Source organism: Oncorhynchus clarkii, chromosome 20 (genome assembly GCF_045791955.1).
Source record: "Oncorhynchus clarkii lewisi isolate Uvic-CL-2024 chromosome 20, UVic_Ocla_1.0, whole genome shotgun sequence".
Lineage (NCBI taxonomy): Eukaryota > Metazoa > Chordata > Actinopteri > Salmoniformes > Salmonidae > Oncorhynchus > Oncorhynchus clarkii.
In genome coordinates, this window is record NC_092166.1 from 41,322,752 (window position 1) to 41,343,885 (window position 21,134).

Sequence of the window (21,134 nt, forward strand, 5' to 3'; positions counted from 1 at the left end):
AATCCTTGGACACGACCTGTCTCTCTACTCTCCAGATACGATAGGAAACTCACTCACTCACTCACTGACTGTTATTAGTTGAATGATAACTATTGATTATTGTATTTGTGCAGATCCATATTCTGGAGAATGGGGAAGTGCGTATTTTCAGTCGCAACCAGGAAGACAATATGACCAAATATCCCGATATCATCTCTCGTATTCCCACGGTAATAGTAACCCTCAACACTAGCACACTCTGTATGCATCCCAAATGGCACCCTATTCCCTATATAAGGCTCTGGTCAAAAGTAGTGCACTATATAGGGAATAGGATGCATTTTGGGATACACACTCAGCCAGCATCTTAGCCCCTTCATGGTCATAAGCTCACTTCATGAATAATACCTCTCTTTCTCTCCCCTCTTTCTCTCTCCCGCTCCATATTTCTCTCTCCCTCCCTCTCTGCCTTCCCCTCCCCTATTTCTATCACACCCCTCCCTCCCTCCTTCAGGTAAGGGAGTATGGAGTCCTGTGTGCATGACTCTGATGCTGTGTCTTGGGACAGAGAAAATAAACAGATCCAGCCTTTCCAGGTGCTCACCACACGGAAGAGAAAGGTGAGAGGAAAGAGAAATAAGGGCGGACAATACTCGTTATCCATGGTTTTGGTTTCTGTAATTATTTTCATAACAGCTGGATGGGTGATTAGCCCAGGCAGCTGTGTTCACAAGTTGTCTGCAGTGGTGGTGGATCCTTTTCCTACCATGCTCTCTCTATGTTCATCAGGTTAGACCTGCCGGGAGTTACCTCTGAGGTGGCCATTGGGGTACACAAGCCCCCTGACTGCAAAAATATACTGAGTGAAGGGGCCAAAATATCTAGGTTTTGAATGCTCTTTTTGGTATGTAGGTGTATGGTCATGTTTAGTTAGGTTGCTGTTGACCTGCTGTATCTCAACGGAGAGGTGAGTTGGGAGGATGATTAAATAAGCATGTCACTGTAAGGTCTACACACCTGTTGTATTCGGCACGTTGATTTGTTGGGAGTTATGGAGTCATGTATTAAGTAAACCTTGTTCCAGTCAGAACGGCCTATCCTTTTTCTGTAGCATGAGGCAGCTTATTGTTCAAGTTTTAGTCTAGTCTTATTCATTTTGACTGAAATATCATTAAGTCTTAGTCGAGCACATTAAATGACCAAAAGAAATGGCCTTATTAACCTTTAGTAAACACATCACTGACTTCCATGTGCACGAGTATGCATGGTCGTGTCCTCCATCTTTCTGTATAACATCCTATTGCATGATTCTCTTCTCAACAGTGAAATTGCCAGAAGAATGTGCATTTATCTGCAGCAGATGATAAAATCACACCCCCTTGTCAGGGCTTCAGACTAACATTTCCCAGAACTTTTTCAGTTGGTTGCACCAGCCCATGATTCGTACCAATTTTTTTTCCACAGCGTCACGCAATAGAAAAACGTGTAGTTGAAGTCATTCACAGTGCTTTAGACTGTAATAGACTACTGAGATGGTAGGCTTTTCGAGAAAGAAGTTGTTTCATCTAACGTGTCCAAGCAGGAATGCATGATTCAACATATGTTGATGTGCTACCTAATCCAGTGTCTGTCATTAATTGTGGGTTGACAATAGAGTATTGTTTTTATTTTTCTATTAAAATAGGGCTCCAGAATTTTCTGACTTTTGCTGTTCAATAGAGAGTCATTTGCCTTAATCGTTATGTGCACTAAAATCATAGGCTAATTTATTTTGGGGTTAATTCACCACAGGAAGTAAACTCAAATTTACTTGCATGACTGCATGACAACTCATGTATGAACAACTTTATGTAGATTCAACTACATAGATTGCTAGATTGCTAACCCTAAATATAATACCCACTGCTAGTGTCCCTTGTGGCTCACTTGGTAGAGCATGGCACTTGCAACACCAGGGTTGTGGGTTCGATTCCCACGGGGGACCAGTATGAAAATGTATGCACTCACTCAATGTAAGTCGCTCTAGACAGTAAATGTAATGTCCTAAACGTTGTAGCTTGCGACCCTATGCGCTCGGAATTGCATGCTTCGCATCTTAAAGAATAATCAAATGTATTGGTTGTAAAATAGTTGCTTTTGAGCTTAATATTAAGAGATGACAAATATAAATTATACCCACAGAAAGCTGAGAACAACAGTAGTCGCTTCCAAAGATATGAATTTCCCAAATTGGATTTTTAAATGTTGTACAATCAGAAGCTTTTTTCTCTCTCCCGTAGCGCACATCAAGTGGCTCGCTCATCACAGCAGCAGGCCCCATGGAAACATGCCCAGGGGCTGGGAATACAATTTCATTACTGGAACCATGAGGATAATGCACTTTACTGTTTGACCAAATCATGGTTTTAGCAGCCAAAAAATAGGACATTTTTAAACTTTAGAGTGGGGTGACCATGTAATGAATTTTCAGCTTCCACTGATGCAACCAATAAAAAATGTAACTCACACAATCAAGTTAAAGGGTCACAAAATGTGACTAAATGGCTGCCGTCTAGAGCCCTGCCTCTTGACATATTGTAGATGTATTGTAATCAAAGTTAAGCCTTACAATTCTACTAATGTCATGCATGCTTTTGATTGGACCAAACAAATGACACAAAAAAGCTCTCAATCTCTCAACTCTTGTCCAGTCCATTTACTAGTCAGATTTTAGTCACACAGATAATTTAATCTAGTCTTGTTTTTGTGAACCGAAATGAGAGATCCTTTTCATTTTGTTATTTTTTTCCCCTCGATTTATTTAGTAATCTTGTCAATTGCCACTGACTCAAATCATGTTGTGTTGTTTACATACACATGCTTAGCAGATGTTATTGCGAGTGTAGTGAAATGCTTGTGCTTCTAGTTCAGACAGTGCAGCAATATCTAACAAGTAATCTAACAATTCCACAACAACTACCTAATTCACACAAATCTAAGTAAAGGAATAAGAATATATAAATATATTGATGAGCAATGACAGCGGCATAGGCAAGATGCAATAGATGGTATAAAATACAGTATGAAGATATGAGATGAGTAATGCAAGATATTTCAACATTATTAAAGTGACTAGTGATCCATTTATTGAAGTTTCCAATGATTTCAAGTCTGTACATAGGCAGCAGCCTCTCTGAGTTAGTGATGTCTCTTGAGATACAACCTGTTTTTCAGTCTCTCGGTCCCAGCTTTGATGCACCTGTACTGACCTCGCCTTCTGGATGATGGCAGAGTGAACAGGCAGTGGCTCGGGTGGTTGTTGCCCTTGATAATCTTTTTGGCATTCTTGTGACATCGGGTGCTGAAGGTGTCCTGGAGGGCAGGTAGTTTGCCCCCAGTGATGCATTGTGCAGACCGCACAAACCTCTGGAGAGCCTTGCGGTTGTGGGCGGTGCAGTTGTCATACCAGGCGGTGATACAGCCCAACAGGATGCTCTCAATTGTGCATCTGTAAAAGTTTGAGGGTTTTAGGTGACAAGACAAATTTCTTCAGCCTCCTGAGGTTTAAAAGGCGCTGTTGCGCCTTCTTCACCACGCTGTCTCTGTGGGTGGACCATTTCAGATTGTCCATGATGTGTACGCAGAGGAACTTAACTTTCCACCTTCTCCACTGCTGTTCCGTTTATGTGGATACAGGGGTGCTCCCTCTGATGTTTCCTGAAGTCCACGATCATCTCCTTTTGTTGACATTGAGTGAGAGGATGTTTTCCTGACACCAAACTCCGAGTGCCCTCACCTCCTCCCTGTAGGCTGTCTCATCGTTGTTGGTAATCAGGCCTACCACTGTTGTCTGCAAACTTGATGATTGAGTTGGAGGCATGCATGGCCACACAGTCGTGGGTGAACAGGGAGTACAGGAGAGGGCTCAGAACGCACCCTTGTGGGGCCCAGTGTTGAGGATCAGCGGGGTGGAGATGTTGTTTCCTACCTTCACCACCTGGTGGTGGCCCATCAGGAAGTCAGGGACCCAATTGCACAGGGCGGGGTTGAGACCCAGGGCCTCAAGCTTAATGATGAGCTTGGAGGGTACTTTGGTGTTGAATGCTGAGCTATGGTCAATGAACAGCATTCTTACATAGGTATTCCTGATTTCAAGATGGGTTAGGGCAGTGTGATGGTGATTGCATTGTCTGTGGACCTATTGGGGCGGTAAGCAAATTGAAGTGGGTCTAGGGTGACCTGCATGGTAGAGGTGATATAATCCTTTAGTCTCTCAAAGCACTTCATGATGACGGAAGTGAGTTCTACGGGGCGATAGTCATTTAGTTCAGTTACTTTTGCTTTCTTGGGTACAAAAACAATGGTGGACATCTTGAAGCAAGTGGGGACAGCAGACTGGGCTAGGGAGAGATTGAATGTGTCTGTAAACACACCAGCCAGCTGGTCTGAGCATGCTCTGAGGACGCAGCTAGGGATGCTGTTTGGGCCGGCAGCCTCACGAGGGTTAACACGTTTAAATGTCTTACTCACGTCGGCTACGGAGAAGGAGAGCTCACAGTCCCTGGTAGTGGGCTGCGTTGGTGGCACTGTATTATCCTCAAAGTGGGCAAAGAAGGTGTTTAGTTTGTCTGGAAGCAAGACGTCGGTGACGTGGCTGTTTTTTGTATATTTTTGTAGTCTGTGATTTTCTGTAGACCCTGCCACATACGTCTCATGTCTGAGCCATTGAATTGTGACCCCTCTTTGTCTCTACACTGACATTTTGCTTGTTAGATTTCCTTCCCTATGGAATAACTACACTTTTGTATTCAGCCATATTCCCAGTCACTTTTCATGGTTACATTTTGATTTTATTTCACCTTTATTTAACCAGGTAGGCAAGTTGAGAACAAGTTCTCATTTACAATTGCGACCTGGCCAAGATAAAGCAAAGCAGTTCGACACATACAACACAGAGTTACACATAAAGTAAAACAAACATACAGTCAATAATATAGTAGAAAAATAAGTCTATATGCAGATAAGGGAGGTAAAGGCAAAAAAAAGGCCATGGTGGCGAAGTAAATACAATATAGCTAGTAAAACACTGAAATGGTAGATTTTCAGTGGAAGAAAGTATAGGTAGAAATAATGGGGTGCAAAATAAATAAATACAGTAGGGGGAGATGGGCTATGTAGAGGTGCAGTAATCTGTGAGCTGCTCTGACAGCTGGTGCTTAAAGCTAGTGAGGGAGATAAGTGTTTCCAGTTTCAGAGATTTTTGTAGTTCGTTCCAGTCATTGGCAGCAGAGAACTGGAAGGAGAGGCGGCCAAAGGAAGAATTGGTTTTGGGGATGACCAGAGCGATATACCTGCTGGAGCGTGTGCTACAGGTGGGTGCTGCTATGGTGACCAGTGAGCTGAGATAAGGGGTTCAGTGTCTTGTAGATGACCTGGAGCCAGTGGGTTTGGCGACGAGTATGAAGCGAGGGCCAGCCAATGAGACCGTACAGGTCGCAGTGGTGGGTAGTATATGAGGCTTTGGTGACACAACGGATTGCACTGTGATAGACTGCATCCAATTTATTGAGTAGGGTATTGGAGGCTATTTTGTAAATGACATCGCCGAAGTCGAGGATCGGTAGGATGGTCAGTTTTACAAGGGCATGTTTGGCAGCATGAGTGAAGGATGCTTTGTTGTGAAATAGGAAGCCAATTCTAGATTTAACTTTGGATTGGAGATGTTTGATGTGAGTCTGGAAGAGGGGGGTGACCGCAGCTGCTTTCCAATCTTTGGGAATCTCAGACGACATGAGAGGTTGAACAGGCTAGTAATAGGGGTTGCAACAATTTCGGCAGATCATTTTAGAATGAAAGGGTCCAGATTCTCTAGCCCAGCTGATTTGTAGTGGTCCAGATTTTGCAGCTCTTTCAGAACATCAGCTGACTGGATTTGGGAGAAGGAGAAATGGGGAAGGCTTGGGCGAGTTGCTGTGGGGGGTGCAGTGCTGTTGACCGGGGTAGGGGTAGCCAGGTGGAAAGCATGGCCAGCCGTAGAAAAATGCTTATTGAAATTCTCAATTATAGTGGATTTATCGGTGGTGACAGTTTCCTATCCTCAGTGCAGTGGGCAGCTGGGAGGAGGTGTTCTTATTCTCCATGGACTTTACAGTGTCCCAGGCTATATCTGTTCCTGGTTCTAAATTTCTTGAATGGGGAATGGCTATTTTTAAAATGTAATTAAATTAAATGTTTTACCCCTTTTACTCCCCAATTTCGTGGTATCCAATTGTTTTAGTAGCTACTATCTTGTCTCATCGCTACAACTCCCGTACGGGCTCGGGAGAGACGAAGGTTGAAAGTCATGCGTCCTCCGATTCACAACCCAACCAAGCCGCACTGCTTAACACAGCGCGCATCCAACCCGGAAGCCAGCCGCACTAATGTGTCAGAGGAAACACCGTGCACCTGGCAACCTTGGTTAGCGCGCACTGTGCCCGGCCCGCCACAGGAGTCGCTGGTGCGCGATGAGACAAGGATATCCCTACTGGCCAAACCCTCCCTAACCCGGATGACGCTAGGCCAATTGTGCGTCGCCCCACGTACCTCCCGGTAGCGGCCGGTTACGACAGAGCCTGGGTGCGAACCCTGATGGCACAGCTGGCGGGCATGCTTATTTAAGATGGTGAGGAAGGCATTTAAAAAAAAAAACAGGCATCCTCTACTGACAGGATGAGGTCAATATCCTTCCAGGATACCCCGGCCAGGTCGATTAGAAAGACCTGCTCGCTGAAGTTTTTCAGGGAGCGTTTGATAGTGATGAGTGGAGGTCGTTTGACCGCTGACCCATTACGGATGCAGGCAGTGATCGCTGAGATCTTGGTTGAAAACAGCAGAGGTGTATTTAGAGGGCAAGTTGGTTAGGATGATATCTATGAGGGTGTCCGTGTTTACGGCTTTGGGGTGGTACCTGGTAGGTTCATTGATAATTTGTGTGAGATTGAGGGCATCAAGCTTAGATTGTAAGATGACTGGGGTGTTAAGCAATGTTCCAGTTTAGGTTGCCTAGCAGCACGAGCTCTGAAGATAGTTGGGGAGGAAATGAGTTCACATATGGTGTCCAGAGCACAGCTGGGGGCTGAGGGTGGTCTATAGCAGGCGGCAACGGTGACTTGTTTTTTGAGAGGTGGATTTTTAAAAGTAGAAGTTCAAATTGTTTGGGTACAGACCTGGATAGTAGGACAGAACTCTGCAACTCTGCTATCTCCAGTAGATAGCAACACCGCCCCCTTTGGTTGTTCTATCTTGTCTATCTTGAATGTTGCAGTTGGGGATGAGGATTTCAGAATTTTTGGTGGTTTTCCTAAGCCAGGATTAAGACACGGCTAGAACATCCAGGTTGGCAGAGTGTGCTAAAGCAGTGAATAAAACTAACTTAGGGAGGAGGCTTCTAATGTTAACATGCATGAAACCAAGGCTATTACGGTTACAGAAGTCATCAAAAGAGAGAGCCTGGGGAATAGGAGTGGAGCCAGGCACTGCAGGGCCTGGATTCACCTCTACATCACCAGAGGAACAGAGGAGGAGTAGGATAAGGGTGCGGCTAAAAACTATGAGAATTGGTCGTCTAGAACGTCCGGAGCGTAGAGTAAAAGGAGGTTTCTGGGGGCGATAAAATAGCTTCAAGGTATAGTGTACAGACAAAGGTATGGTAGGATGTGAATGCAGTGGAGGTAAACCTAGGTATTGAGTGATGATGAGAGGGATATATTGTCTCTAGAAACATAATTGAAACCAGGTGATGTCATCGCATGTGTGGGTGGTGGAACTGAAAGGTTGGATAAGGTATAATGAGCAGGGCTAGAGGCTTGACAGTGAAATAAGCCAATAAACACTAACCAGAACAGCAATGGACAAGGCATATTGACATTAAGGAGAGGCATGCTTAGTCGAGTGATCAAAAGGTTCCAGTGAGTAGTGAGGTTGGTTGGGGTCACGGTGATTCAGACAGCTAGCCGGGCCATCGGTTTCAAGCTAGCATAGGATGGAGGTCTGTTTTTAGCCACCTCGTGTGTTTCCGTCGGTAGATTAGTGGGGTTCCGTGTGGTAGAGGGAATCAATCCAATTGGCAAAATAGATATAGTTATAGTGACCCAGGAAAAATTGACCGATAGATCTATTCAGATAGCGGCCGATAAGACGGCTAACAATTAGCGGGCCGCAGATGGGCGTTCAGATAACGTTGCGACGGAGGGTCCAGTTGGATAACTCCCTCGGGCAGATAACGTTGGTAGTCCAGTCGTGAAGCCCCGGTGGGGCTCCGCATCGGCAGTAAAACGCGTCCGGATAGGTGATTGTAGCCCAGGAGTGGCTGATGGAACTCTTCAGCTGGCTAGCTCTGGAATAATTGATGTTTGCTCCGGGATCGACGTAAGCCAGTAGTCACATGGATAGCAGTTAGCTAGCTGCGTGATCCAGGTGTAAATGTCCAGAGCTTTCGGTTGAAATCTGGGGGTATGAAGAGAAAAATAGGTCCGGTATGTTCTGGTCTGAGTCGCGTTGGAAATGTGGTGGTTCTCGTGTTCAGATTTGTGCGAATGCTGCCATCTATCTACGGTTTCTGGTTAGGGTAGGTTTTCATAGTCAGTGAGTACAACATCTCTTTTACACTTCCTTATAAACTCACTCACCGACTCAGCGTATATGTTGATATTATTCTCTGAGGCTACCCGGAACATATCCCAGTTTGCGTGATCAAAACAATCTTGAAGCATGGATTCCGATTGGTCAGACCAACGTTGAACAGATTTGTCAAAAGGAGAGTGGGGGAGGGCCTTGTATGCATCACCTAAGTTAGAGTAGCAGTGATATCCAGTGTTTTCCAGGGCAGGTGCTACAGTCAATATGCTGATAGAATTTAGGTAGCCTTGTTTTCAACTTTGCTTTGTTAAAATCCCCAGGTATAATAAATGCAGCCTCAGGATATGTGGTTTCCACTTTGCATGAAGACCAGTGAAGTTCCATGATGGCCGTCATGGTATCGGCTTGAGGGGGAATATACACAGCTGTTACAATAAACACATAGGTGTGAGACTAGTATTTTCGCCACTTTTCGTTGACAAAATTAACAGAGGTACACCCCCTGCACAGGATGCTAGTGTAATATATTAGACATTGAATCATTAGACATTGATTCTAATGTTTGCAATTTCAGTGGTGTGTGTGTGTCTCAGTCTCTGGTAAAGCGGCCCCTGTCTCGTCACCGGGCCCTACTGAAGGAGAGCTTCGAGGAGAAGGAGGGAGAGTTTGTGTTCGCCCGCGCTATTGACTCAGACAACACAGACACCATCGCTGAGTTGATGGAGTAGTCTGTTCGAGGTGTGTTTGTCAGTGTGGGATCGGTCTATTTGCTGTGTGTGTGTGTGTGTGTGTGTGTGTGTGTGTGTGAGGGAGGGAGGGAGAGAGACGGGAGCCAACCATGTGTTTGTGGGAGGTCAATCCTGTCTTCTGTGATCTCCTTCTCTCCTGAAGTTGTTTATTAATGAATGTCTTAGGCTGTGTCCCAAATGACACCCTATTCCCTATGGGCCCTGGTCACAAGTATTTGCTCTATACAGGGAAGGGGGTGCCATTTGGGATGTATTCTTAATTGTATGTCCTCCTGTGGTGTGATTTTTGGTTGAATCCTCAGACTCCTGTGGGGGGCTAATGGTGAAGACTCTGGAGAAAGATGCAACTTATGAAATCGCCAAGCGCTCTCACAACTGACTCAAGGTACACACATGCACGCACACGTACACAAACCACACATGCACGCACACGTATGCACCAGGGGTTCCTAAACTTTTTTGACCCACGACCCCATTTTGATATGTGAAAATTCTCGCATCCCAACCTTGTGGGAAAATAAATGTATGTGATTTAACAGCCAAAGTTAACTTTTATTTGGGGCTATGGTAGTCAATTGGAAAACATTCTAACCGTATTTTTGAATTGTCTTCTCAACTCCCCATCACATACTTCTGATGTGGGGCTATGAGTCATTTGCAAATGAGTCTGAAAAAATGTATCTTATCTCACCACAACTAATGAGATGAGATGGGTGTGCTTGATGCATGTCGCGTTAGCGCTTCTCAAAGTCAGCGGGCGTGGTCTACAGTGCGCACCTCATCTCTGGTTTTAATGCGAACCAGCGTGTGGTTTGATGTAGTTTACAATTGAAGTTACTTGCTACAGTATATCTCCGAGTTCTGTGCTCAGCTCAGCTCGCCAGTTGCTCTCGGGTTATCATACAACGCATTCATATGGCAGAGGCAGACACATTCATAACTAGAGAGCAGAGACCTGACCTCCGTCCCGTGATCGATGGAGCCACATCTGTGCAAAAGCCAGCCATTTGATCCCATATGGAATCTGTTAGCCACGCAGCACACTGAACATCCCCTGTGCCGTTTCATGCTCGGTAATGGTGAGACAGAACATTGTGTCCTCGCGAATAGCATCCCCCGACATCTATAGAAAACAAGGCAATTCATGGGCATCTCAGCTCTCACAACTAACGTCCGTTTGGAGTTGGGGTCATTCAGTTAGTTTCTTCTTCATTGCTAGCAATAGCATGAATGATTTGTTTAACAGTGTTGTCTGGCAAAGGTATTGATGTGAGTTTCTGTGACTCTGCCTCCCCACACATTGTTTACACCGTATCTATTGCGGCCGGTAAATTTGAAGTCTCTGCAATAGTGTGTGGTTTCATGGCGTATCGGGCCTAGTCATTCACTGTGGGAATGATTCAAGTGCAACGGTCAAGTGTGGCCTTTTCCCAGGATCAAGGGCACTCTGGTTGAATTTGATTTTCATAATTTTCATTTAGATTTTTACGATGAACCACATTACAATGATTTGAGATACAAAGATGATATTATATATTTTTTGTATTTTGTTGGGGAGGGGGGTGGGGGGTTTGGAAATCCTCCCGCGACCCCATTTTCATATCAGGCAACCCCACATGGAGTTGGGAACCACTGGTATACATACACACACACACACTTACTCTCTATCATATCTACTCGCATGAAAACCTACCATTCATCCCTGTCTCTCTGTCTAGCTGAAGGAGGACTATCTGGATGGGGGACAGTGGATCTGTGTGTGATTGGAGCATATCTGGGGAAGGGCAAGAGAACAGGGACCTACGAAGGATTCCTGCTCGCCCGCTACGATGAGGACAATGAATAGTTCCACTCAGTCTGCAAGGTCTGTCTGTGTGTGTGTCAGGGGTGTCTTTGTATGTCTGCGTATGTCTGCTTATGTCTGTGTGTACCTCCTTGCCTAGGAGGTGACTTTTTGTCTTTCTCTGTCTCGGTTGGTTTGTCTCTCTGAAAGGTGACGCAGTGCCTCAGTCCAAATAGGATAAAGGTATTTTGCACAGGGAATTCTTTCACAATTCTTTGTTATTCTGCTCTGCTAAATGTCTCATCTGGCTTACAACAGGGGGATATATTTTTCAGGTTATTTTGTCTTTGCAGATTGGGACAGGTTTCAAGGATGAAGATTTGGAGCAACAGTACAAATTCTTCAAGGTACAGTACAGAGATATTTGTGTTCTATGCTCGTTTGATGCGAAGCGCATAGTTTTTTGAAGCAAATCTGCCAAATGTCTTTAGACCCAATTAACTATGAAGGCATTTTCCAGGAGCACATTTTGCCCAAGCCCCACCCCTAGCATCGTGTGGACCTATCAACAGAGCCTGATGTGTGGCTTGATGCCGTGCAAGTATGGGAAGTGAAGTGTGCAGACCTATCGCTGTCGCCAATCTACAAGGCTGGCATGGGATTGGTTAGTAGAACTAGTCCTTGTACACTGGCTCATCAGTATTAATAATATTTGGATTTCAAGCCAGTTTAAAGTAATTTGGAAGTTAATAATTTGATTCAATGCAATTTCATCTTTGAGGGCCAGCCAGTAAAGCAACCACAACAGAATCAATAACTCAATAATCCCCTCTGCAAATCTAAAATGTTTAGGTCTCAGGATGTTGCGAAATTTCTCTGGTACATTTTCACATTTTTTTATGTCTCAAATTTCTCATGATGATCATGACACTTTTTTTTCCTTCCCCTTAAAAACTATATTATTTAAGAGACCTACCATGAAGCGACCATGTTTACCCATAACTTAAAAACACACTCGTATAGGCCTAAGTCAAATATTTAGGCAAAATCTCAGGACCGTATTCAGTCTGAGTAGCAGTGCTGTCCAATTCACCACTTCTACTCCAAAGCTCTTTGTGGATATGGGTCCTAATCTGTGCTTTGAATTAGTACTCAACAAAGCTGTGATATCATGGTACTATGTTAGATTAAATAAAGATGCCATCTTTGAATCAATAGTTCTTCAACCTCCAGTCTTTTGGTGCAGGGTTTAAAAAGCATATTAACTGTGAAAGGAAAACCCACAATAGTCTTCCGTTTAATGCCTTTAGTGGCAGCAAAAGTCAGACAAGTTTAGGTGAAAAGATGATTCCTAGCTTTTCTTTGGCACTGGTCTTCTCCCAGTGTGACCTAGAGAAGAGCTTCAACCGCTTGCTCAGGTTAGGGTAAGGGTTAGGGTTAGTGGATAGTTGTTTGAAGTGTTGACAAACCATCTATTCGGAACTATCCGAATACTGTTACTGGCGATTCATGTTTTTTCTCCTCTCTCCCAGTGTGACCCAGAGAAGGGCATCTCTCTTCGGTTCCCACGCTTCCTGAGGATCCGAGATGATAAAAAGCCAGAGGATGCAACTTCAGGAAGACAGGTAGTTGATGACACTGCTGTGACAGTGTATCTCGTAGTTCCGAATTTCTCTGGTTGCATTCCCAAATGTTTTTCTATGCAGGTTGTCCAATCAAAAACGGGTATTTTGACAAATGGGTCAACTCAATGGTTCAAACCTCATGCCCCTATCATAATCAATTCAAAAGTTATTGGAGTTTTTACCCTTGTAGAATGGCCAAAATTAGGGTGAGTAAATCAAAATAATTGCACAGCATCGCATCAGCTAGGCTGGATGCTGTGCGGGAATAAAAGCTACTTGACAGGCTCATTTTCCCGTTGAACTCGCCATCTTTCTTCTCGAATCCGCAGGACTTAAAACAATGTAGAGGTAAGATGTATATCCATTTTGAGACATGACATGTAGTACTTTTATATTTTGGTATACCCTTTTCACATTAATGTGAAATTCCTTTTTTTTTTTTTTTAAGATTTCCCACATCTGTGAAATGTCAACAGAGCACTGAGAATACCGCAAGCTTCTTTTCAAAGCCTTTTACATTTAAATTCAGCTCGTGCCATGCTAATTTCGCTTTTTGCGACCCGCGGAAACAACTTTGAAGACGAGAAGCACAAAATGTAAAATCCTCAAGTTGCTGCATGCTCTTTCAACAGAGCTTTGATTATTATCAGATGTAATAGGTTACACATTCTGCCCTTTTGGATATACTGTTAATGACATGTTAGAGAAAGACCCCACTAATGATTCAGAACATTTATAATCATATTTGTCTTGGTAAAATGTATTTTAGAACACACGGAAGTGAAATCTCATCACCAAAGCGCTTTTTCACCCACTCTGGGCAGGGTTGGTAGACACCCTATTCTATAGAAGAAACCTACTTTCAGAGACAAAGGGTGCATCCATATTGCACCCTATTCCCTATTTAATGCACTACTTTTGCCTGGGAATAGGGTGCAATATGGATGCACCCTTTGTCTCTGAAGGGTGCATCCAGTTTTCTTTCATTCTAGATCTATGCTTCCCTCCTCTGTGTTTCAGCTTCTCCCACATATACACAGTACATTTTATTCCACCAATTTTGGTATTCTGTGTTTATCCCCCTGTAATTTGATATAAATTGGCCCTCGTACCATCATGGCCACCTTATCCTCAGCTTCCAATTGGCTCATTCATCCCCTCTCCCCCTCACTGATTTCTTTGTTCTGTCCCATTTCAGATTGCTGATTTGTACAGGGAGCAGCAGGTTGTTCAGAATCAGGGAGACAAAGCTGACCTTGAGGACTACTACTGACCTCATCAACGGACCGGCCAGTCGCCAATGACTCGGGTGAAATCTCAATTTGTACATATATAAAATAAATGTTATGGTAAACTTGAACAAGGCTCTGTCGATGCAATTTTTAAAAAATTTAAAATCTTTTTGTTAAACTCTGCACAGCAGTGTCTATATCCAGGTGCTGGTTTAGGCTCTGCCAATGTCATTATAATCAACATTTTGTGTGTGTTGGTGTTGAGCCTAAGGCTCATTTTTGTAAACGTATACTTAACAGTATAAATAAAGGATGTGTTCCCCAGTTTTCAATTACACAAATAAATCACAGTAATGACAATGTGAATAAAGGCTTTGCTAATTTTATAATATCAAACATATTGGGTGTTGATTTTATCCTGTCCTAAGCTTCATTTGACCGATTTGATAGTGTTGGTTTCCCGGACACAGTTTAAGCCTAGCCCTGGACTAAAAAACACTTCTGCTTTTTAATCCCGTTCTAAATTTAATCTGTGTTCAGGAAACCGTCCGATACAGTATCGAGAACACCAAGACATTGAAGACCTTCATCTTCGGTATTCACTTGTAATGCATATCTCAGTAACACTACCTGAAACATGCAGGTATGCTTTAAAACTTGTTCTAAGCATGTATGAGCCATTATCCTTTGTCTTAAGGTTTATCATTCATGCAGTGAGTGAAATGGAGATCCCTTTATGGTGTCCTATGAGCCACCTGGTGCAATAAGGATGAAGTGCTGAGAAGAGTTGAATAACACTTGCATAATCCTAGCAGTACGCAGAGACTTGAATACTGTCGAGAAGTCAACAAAGCTCTAACTTCCAACTAAGTACCTCTCATTCTTACAGCTTCAGTCCAGTATGGCGTGCATCCCAAATGGCTGCCTATTTTTGTCATAGTGCACTACTATAGTGAATAGGGGGCCATTTAGGATGCCCCCAACCAACGTCAGAATGTAAGGATAAATTCCCTTCTGTTTTTCCCCATCACAAATAGTGTAAAGTCCTTAAGTAGTGTAGTTTAAAGTATTTTTACTTCCATTTTTGGGGGGATCTTTACTATTAATATTTTTGACTACTTTTACTTCACTACATTCCTCAAGAAAAAAAACACTTTACTCCATACAGTTTCCCTGACAACCAAAAGTACTCATTTACATTTTGAATGGGTAGCAGGACAGGAAAACTGCAAAATTCATGCACTTACTGTATCAAGAGAACATCCCTGGTCATCCCTATTGCCTCTGATCTGGCGGACTCACTAAACACATGTTGGGAGTGTGCCCCTGGCTATCTGTAAATAACAAGAAAATGGTGCCGTCTGGTTTGCTTAACATAAGTCATTTGAAATATTTGTACATTTACTTTCAATACTTAAGTATATTTAAAACCAAACCCTTTTAGACTTACTCAAGTAGTAATTCACTGGGTAACTCACTTTTACTTGAGTCATTTTCTATTAAGGTATCTTTACTTTTATTCAAGTATGACAATTGGGTGCTTTTCTACCACTGCTGCTCGCATTGATTGTGTCCTTGGAACTGAAGAGGTTAATTCTAGTCTACCCAATAGGCATTACAAAAATATCCAGACTCTAGGTTACAAATATTGACAATTCCTCTCTTACAAATATTACAGTACACTACAGTGTGTAACAGTACACTGTGACATCTCAACAGTTCACCAGAGTCAAATTAACACTCCCACACAAAACAAGATTCCCTGCAGAAACATTGCAACGAGACATGCGATTTCTTTAAGACGTGCTATTATGCAGAATATCAGTGTAACGTTTCTAAATGTACGGTGTATGTGCAGAAGAACAAGGACGAAGCAAGGAGAGCGTCTGGTACATTATAAAATGCAAACGGGTTGACAGCTCAAGGAGCAGTACAAAACAGATGCATTTCCCAGCCTGCATTAGATGATGAAACTCCACAAGTCAGTAGACGGAATCAAGAATCAATCCACTACAAGAAGACTCAGGCCAGAGAAGAGAGTCAAGGACACATGGTCATTATAGGAAGTAAAGAGGATTGTAGCGTTCTGGGAAGCTAGTGAGATGCCATACATGGTGTTTGTGTCTGAAATGCCACCCAATTCCTTACATAGTGCACTACTTTTGTCCAGAGCACATCTGGTCATAAGTAGTGCACTATGCAAGGAATAGGGTGCCATTTGGGCCACACACCCAGAATGAATGTTGTGGAAGTGAGTGGGCTGTGATGTGACCTGTGCTTGAGCTTCAGTGTCTGCTTCTGCAAGGGAGGAGGGGGAGGAGAAGGGCTGCATTGTGCCAGCCTGGGCATGGAAATGTAGATTTTGTTGCCCTTTCCCATCTGTTTATGTCATTGTGTTTTCTCTCTCTGCCTCTACTCATCTCCACAACTTTCCCTTTCTCTTTCTTTCTCTCCCCCTCTCCTTCTCTTTCTCTGCATGTCTCAACATGTGGCTTCCTTTCCTAGCTAGCTCTATCGCGAATAAATGGCAGATTTAGATGTTATGCTTATTATTTTTCATCATTAATTAATACCTGAAGCAAGGAAGAAGCAGTTAATGTTTGCATGGTGGAATATTAGCTATTTATATTATAATATTAGTCTCTGCCCCTGTTGGTGTTGCTTCTGATAATTAAAAATAATACCTGAAACTAGGAAGTAGCTGAATGTTTGCACAGTAGAATATGAGCTGAAGACTTCTCTGCTCCTGTGTTGTTTCAGTGCAGCAGCAGTGTGTTGTGTTGTGGTGTTGCAGACCGAGGGGAGGAGTGGGAGCTGGTGTTTAGTGTTTACGGAGGGGCAGCTGGCTCAGATCATGTGCCTGCAGGGCAGAGTACCGCTCTGCTGTGGTTCTGTGGCCTCAATCTCTACAGAGGCCTGGGTGGAGGTCTCAAATGGCACCCTGTTCCCTTTTATAATGACCAGAGCCCTGGTCAGAAATCTTCCACTATGTAGGGAATAGGTCGCCATTTGGAACGCAGCCCTGGTTTCCACTTATAGCATCTGCCTGATGTTGGTTCAGATTAACTAACCTGCTCCACTGAGTCCCCCCACCTGGGAGCTGCTGAACCAAACTCAGGTTGTGTCCCAAATGACATCCTATTCTCGTTATAGTGCTCGACTTATGACCAACAAAGCTCAAAAGTAATGCGCTATATGGTGCCATTTGGGAATCACCCTGCCTCTCACCGCTGTTTATTATGGTCTGTTGATACACATGATGGAGTAGCTACATGCCTACGTCCCTGACGTAAAGGAAAAGCAACTGACACATCAAATCGCATCACTGCTCAGTTCTGCTCACAGGCATCAAATTAAATGGAAATGTTGTTTCCGGAGCTTGTATTCCCCGTGGTTGAGAGAAAGAAATAGAGGTAAGGCCGGGTAGCAATGCTGAGATGTTGGCTGAAATGCAGAACCTCCCGAACACTGTTATGGATTGCCCCAAACTGTTTCGATTTTGTTTGGTGCTTGACAAATAACGGTTTTCACCTCTCTCTGTCCTTTTGTCTCCTCTCCCCTTTCTCCCACCCAGCTATCTGTCTTGCACACAATACACCCTTTCTCAACCGTGAATAATGTGTTTGTTCTCCTCCATCGCGCCTTCTCTTTTCATCCCTGTCTACCCCTCCATCCCTTGTTTGGTGCTCTCTGTGACATCTCGGCCATGCAAGGACACGAGGGAGAGAGGGAGGGACAGGACCGTCCATTGTCTTCAGCTGAACCCACGGAATATCAATTGTGTTTTTCTTGAGCCACAGGACCACCGAGCGTTGGCCAGTAACCTTTGGATAATAGTTTTGATGATGTCATGCCAGCTTTATCACCCTGGTTGAGTAGCAAATGGCACCCTATTCCCTACATAGTTCACTACTTTTGACCAGAGCCCTACGACTCTCAAAACACTCGCCAGATCCCTCCAACCCGGCAAGTGCACTATATAGCAAATAGAGTGCCATTTGGGATGCACACAGCACCTGACATGTTTTTTCCACAGTCTTCACTGGCACTTTTTCTGTAATTATACCAAGACCCTATTAAGCCACATCCTATTTCTATTCATATTCTACACCTATTCAAATAATTGGGAGACTTGCAGTCTCTTGTCTGGAGAACATTCTGGAATTGCCTGTTGTTTGTTCGTCATGGCAGGTTTGGCTGGTTACCCTCACCCTTTAGCTGCGGTTTGGGAGCAGAATCTGGGCCTCTTCATAAAGCGTATCAGAGTAGGAGAAAGGATCTACTAGCAGGTCCCCTCTGTCCATTTAATCTTAGTCATTATGATCTAAATGGCTAAACTGATCCTAGATTAGCACTCCTACTCTGAGGAATTTTGTTAATATGGGCCCAGGGTGTTTATGGCTCTTGTGTTGTGATTGGTCCACATCGGTGGTCGTTTTCCCAAATGCTGGTTGGCTTAGGCCCATACTGCTGCTCCTCTCTTCTCCCTAAGGGGTTGTCTGCTCTGCTGTGCTCCATTGGATCACTTCCCTGGCCATTAGCTTCATGACCTGATGAGTACTGTGTCCTCTGGCCTCTGTTTCCCCCTCTGTCCTCATGGCCAGAGAATGTTGTCTGCATACCAAGTGGAACCCTATTCCCTATCTAGTGCACTACTTTTCACCAGGGCCCTGGTCAAAAGTAGTACGCTGTATTGGTAATAGGATGCCATTTGGGATTCAGCCTCGGCCTCCCGCCCACCACCCACCGCCACCCACCAGCCCCCTCAAGACGCTCCCCAGATCACTCCAACCCGGCCAGTCCAAGACATTCCACTGGTGCTCATTTGCCAACATGCCTGGTTATTAACCTTCTGTTACACACAGACACTGTAGATGGCGAGCCTATTGAGCTGATTTTATTCACACGGCAGTAGAACCCAGGAGGGTGCTAAGGCCTAAATATGCGTCCCAAATGGCAAACTAGGGCCCTGGTCAAATAAACAACAGGGTGCCATTTGGGATGCAGGCTAAGAGTTAGCCATACCTCTTCTCTCCCTTGTGTTATTTAGAGGTTGATGGTCTCTCTCTCCTTACTGCAGGTGGTTTCATAACTGCCTCTCTTTCTTCTCTCTCTCTCTCTTAATACAGCAGTTGTGTGCCAAGGCAATCTCCTTCTACCTGCCTGCCAGGTTTATAAAATATATCCTGTTTCCTTTGCCTTATGGCAGCCTTAATCATTTAGGAGATACACAGTGATAGTGTCTGCCACTGCAGGTTGGCAGATGGTCTGTTGTAGTTAATTGATCCGGCAGTATGGTGTTCGGGTTTTTAAGCTTAGCCTACAATGAGTAGCCTTGTAATATGTAACTGAGTTTAGACTGCATGCTGCCAATCTTATACAGAATCTGCATCCCAAATGGAACCCTATTCCATATATAGGGCATTGCTTTTGACCAGAGCCCTCTATCTGCTGGCCCACTAGGTCACGCTCCTCTCCCTATGGGCCCTGGTCAAAAGTTGAGCACTATATAGGGAATAGCGTTCCACTTGAGACGCCACCCTGGTCTGATGGGAAGACCAAATGTTCTGATATGGAGAGGAGAGCTAGAGGCCCAGCGGATAAAAGCAATGTAACATTAAGCAATCATTTCAGCGTAGATTCAATCGACCCACCATAGATAAACAAATGCATATTCATATCATATGACAGGTTGATGGATTGTGGGTCCTGCTGGAGTGGAAGGCCTGGTCTCGTACGTAGAAACCCCTTCTCTGGTGTTCTGTCTCACCCTCTGTCTCTTTCTCTGTCTCTCCCGCTCCCTGTATTGCCATTTGCCGTCTGTGTCTTAGTGCCCTCATATCAATCAATCTGTATGTATATGTTTACACTACCGTTCAAAAGTTTGGGGTCACTTAGAAATGTCCTTGTTTTGAAAGAAAAGCACATTTTCTGTCCATTAAAATAACATAAAATTATCAGAAATACAATGTAGACATTGTTAATGTTGTAAATGACTATTGTAGCTGGAAACTCTGTACGGCCTATGAAATATCTACATAGGCCGTACAGAGGCCCATTATCAGCAACCATCACTCCTGTGTTCCAATGGCATGTTGTGTTGTAGAATATGTAGATATTCCGTTAAAAATCAGCCGTTTCCGGCTACAATAGTCATTTACACCATTAACAATGTCTACACTGTATTTCTGATCAATTTGTGTTACTTTAATGGACAAAAAATGTGCTTTTCTTTTTTAACGGTAGTGTATATATACTGTATATATAGCTGGTCTCTCCCTACTCTCTCTCTCTCTCTCTGTCGGTTTTACAGGATTAAGTGGAGTAGGCGCTCGGCAGAGGGAGGCGGGAGGAGAATACAGAGCTTTGTCTGGATGGAGAGAGAGAGAGAGGGAGGAGGTTGAAGAGGAAGAAAGCGCCATTGACAGACAGAGACACGCCAGTCACCCCCTGTGCCCCTCTCCCTCTCGCCCTCCATTGTTTGACTGCTAGACGTCAGCAAACAGGCAGGAATCCGTAGAGAGGGAGGAGAGAGAAAGGGAGAGAGGGAAGACATGGGGCTTTGTTTTCCATCCCTCTCTCCATCCCGGGGAAAGTGCAGGGAAAGGAGAAACGGGGATGGCGGGAGGAGAGGACAAGACAGGACCCCACACACACACATTTTTCCATCCATGTCATATTTACACACACTGTATGTATTCACACATCACATCTTACACATCACCATCAGCCCTTAGAAATACAGTCTGTATAATGTGCATACATCCTATGCCATCACACACGTCATTTACATTTTGGTCATCCAGAGCGACTTACAGTCCATGCATTCAACTAAGGTAGGTAAGACAACCACATATCAGTCATTGCAAGGAAAAAACGTTCCACAATTATGCAGCTATCAGCAAAAGCAGTGCTAGTAAGACAATAAAGTAATGATACTCAGGAATGTACATGATGCTGTCATATAGTAGTGCAGATTTGTGTACATTTGACTCAAGCTTTGACTGCTACTTCAGTGAATTTGATCAGTATCTTTCTACAGTACGTTGTTTTTCACTGCATCTTAATATCACTCTTGAATGTAAAAAAAAAAGGGTTTTATTTTGGTCTTCAATGGGGTTGATTGTTTGATTTGTTTCAATGAGATTGGAGAGAAAGAAAGAGGTGG

At 43.9% G+C, this 21,134-nt stretch overlaps 1 pseudogene; it reads left to right on the forward strand.

Moving 5' to 3' along the window:
- Positions 1–14,007, forward strand: part of LOC139377085 (DNA ligase 1-like) — a 32,604-nt pseudogene extending 18,597 nt beyond the window's left edge.
- Positions 14,008–21,134: the final 7,127 nt, after the last annotated feature.